Consider the following 3308-nt stretch of genomic DNA (forward strand, 5'->3'; position numbering starts at 1 on the left):
ACCTGTCTCAAAAAAAAAAAAAAAAAAAAAAGAAAGAAAGAAAAGAAAAGAAGGCCTCAAGAGCAGCCAGAGAGAATCAGACCGCCCGCCCTTCTGCTCGCTTGCCCGCCTGCGTCCCTGCAGCAAGGGAAGTCGCCGGGAAGGGGCAACACACAGGGCTGGGACGAAATTTAAAATGCGGGGAAAACCCATTATCAAAGGTCACAGACTGGCCTGGGCTCAGCAGAATGGCGGTGACTAGTCTGTAACTTGGCCGGCCCCACTGGAAGAGGAGGAAGAAGGCTGGCTTCAAAATCAAATCCATCCCAATCAGCTGGGCATGGTGGCACACACCTTTAATCCCAGCATCCAGTAAGCAGAAGTGGGCAGATCTCTGAATTCAAGACTAACCTGTTCTACACCAATGAATTACAGGCCAGACAGGGATACATAGTGAATCCTTGTTTCTTTTCTTCTTCTTCTTCTTTTTTTTTTTTTTGGTTGTGCGCCTTCATGTGGTTGTTGGGAATTGAATTTAGGACCTCTACTCGCTCTGGCCTTGCTCGCTCCAGCCCAAAGATTTATTTATTATAAATCAGTACACTGTAGCTGTCTTCAGATACACAAGAAGAGGGTGTCAGATCTCATTATGGATGTTTGTGAGCCACCATGTGGTTGCTAGGAATTGAACTCAGGACCTTCAGGAAAGCAGTCAGTGCTCTTACCCACTGAGCCATCTCACCAGCCCTGAGTCCCTGTTTCAAAACACAGCACTATCACCACCCGTAGCAACAAACAAACAAACAAACAGTGCTAATGGAGAGATGGCCCGTTCATTAAGAGCATCGGGGCTCTTCGGAAGGACCTGGATTTAATTCCCAGCATTCGCTCTGCTAGTCATACCCATCTGTAACACCCAATTCCAAAGGTTCTGACGCCCTCTTCCGGCCCCTGCTGGAAATGCATAGACGTGCACAGCTATACATGCAGGCAAAATATCTGTACATGTAAAATAATAAAATTAAATGAATAGAATTAAATTGAGGGGGGGGGATCCCGAGGCAGGTGGATCTCTGAGTTTCAAAGCTAGCCTGGTCTACCAAGTGAGTTCCAGTACAGCCAGGGCTATGCAGAGAAACCCTGTCTAGAAAAACAAAGCAAAAGGAGCTTGGGCTTGCAGCACAGACCTGAAATCTGAGTCTCTCTGGAGGCTGATGCTGGAACATCAGGTTCGGGACCAGAAAGAGCTTCAGAGCGAGGCTTCAAGGCCTGCCTGAAACTTAGTGAAATCTTGCCTGAAAATGAACTAAAATCTCCACTACCACATCAACAAAAAGCAGAGTGTGCTTGCACACTGTCTCCAATGCTTACACACTGCCTATAACGCTAGCGCCAGGGAGGTTAGAGGCTCAGGTGTTCACAGTTGCTGCTGACGGCTGTTTTCTGCCTCATTTCCCATCCAGGGACTAAGAGTTGGACAAATAAGGAGAGAGGCACCCAGGTGCAGAGGGTGGCTGGAGTCTTCCTCAAACTCCTGATTTGAGACAGAAAAGCCCGGACAACTTAAAACAAAGGCCTTGGGGGCTTTTTCCCCTTCGGGTAAGGCCCTTGCTGGCTGACTGGCTCAACAAGTTCTGGCCAGATCGGAACATGGTTACATAACACTTGTGGGCTATTCAGCCAGCCTGACTTTCTGAAAACTGACCAACCCTAAATCGGGGAGGAATGTGTGAATCCTACACATTAGTAACTCTGAGTTACCAATAAAACAACAAGGAAAGAAATCAAAACACTTCCCCCTTGGAATCCGGACTTGAATTCTCTGCTTCATTTTCCTTGTGTTGTGTGTTCTCTGTCTGTTGTGTGAGCCTGATTCTGTGCCAGCCTGTGTCTGTGTGTGTCCCTGAAGATGGCTCTGCTTCTGTCACTCTGTCTTTATTGCACAGAAAGCATCACACCTGGAAGGAATGGGACAGTGTACAGAAATCCGTAACAGACTTTTACAAACAATTAAGTCAGAGACTCCAACTGACCTTAACTAAATGATAAATGCGCATTGTTCTGGGTCGGGGGCACGGCAGGGTACACGGCTTAACGTTACAGCAAGGCGTTAGCTTATGCTGTGAATGCTGACAGCATGGGAAATACAAGGCATGTAAGGGGGATAGCTACACTGTTCTTTGAAAGGTGGGTTAAATGCACAGGGAGTGCATAGTAGGAAATCAGTCTTTTTTTAAAATAAATTTCTTTTTTTAAATGTTTATTTATTTATTTGTATATGAGTACACTGTCACTCTCTTCAGACACACCAGAAGAGGGCGTCAGATCCTATTACAGATGGCTGTGAGCCACCATGTGGTTGCTGGGAATTGAACTCAGGACCTCTGGAAGAGCAGTCAGTGTTTTTAACCGCTGAGCCATCTCTCCAGCCTGGAAAGTAGTTTTAAGTGACCCGAAGGTGGGTCATTAACTGGACGTGAGGGCCAGCAAAAGTTCCAGTCTCTTAACATAGAAGAGATATTTTCATAATATTGCATCACTACAGAGGGAAAACCTGTCAGAGTTTAAAGCCCCTGGCACTCTCTGAGAAGGTGCTTAGGTTTCCTGAGTCCCCCCAGCTTTACAGAAGGTGTTTCTATGTGTGCTGTTGTGTTTGAGATTTCTCCACTGCTACTGAGAGAAAATGAACCCAGATCAAGAGTCCTGTCCTGTAGTGTGTGTGTGTGTGTGTGTGTGTGTGGTGGTTGGCTACTCCCAAAGCATCCCATATTACATCAGTGGGCATATCTAGACAGGCCAGCTGTTACTGGAGCTTGCACAATTCACATCTGGGTGAGACGCGTGATCACCTTGCTCTTCTGATAGAAGTCTTCTCTTCTGACACCGGTGAACACCAGCATGATTTCCTCTATGTTCTGTGAGGCTAGGTTTCTCTGTATCACCCTGGCTGTCCTGGAACCCACTCTGTAGACCAGGCTGGCCTCGAACTCAGAAATCCACCTGCCTCTGCCTCCTGAGTGCTGGGATTAAAGGCATGCGCCATCATGCCCGGCTGGATGTAGTATCTTTACCAACAGGGTCTTACCACCACATTCTAGAAGGTGACCAAGAGTACTGGCAACAGCCTGTTACACTTGAATGTCTGTAGGATTCCATTTGCCAACAACTCACAAAGAGGTAGACTGGTCCTGGTCCTGGGGTGTTTATTTGCTAGCACTCAGTAGCATTCAACAGTAGGTTCCCATGTGGCCTCTTAGAAGGCCTTTTGTGTCAGTTATCCCTCCCTGCATTCAACCATTCCCTTTATCTCTCACTCTTTTTTTTTTTTT

Source organism: Mus caroli, chromosome 11, assembly GCF_900094665.2.
Source record: "Mus caroli chromosome 11, CAROLI_EIJ_v1.1, whole genome shotgun sequence".
In the NCBI taxonomy this organism is placed as follows: domain Eukaryota; kingdom Metazoa; phylum Chordata; class Mammalia; order Rodentia; family Muridae; genus Mus; species Mus caroli.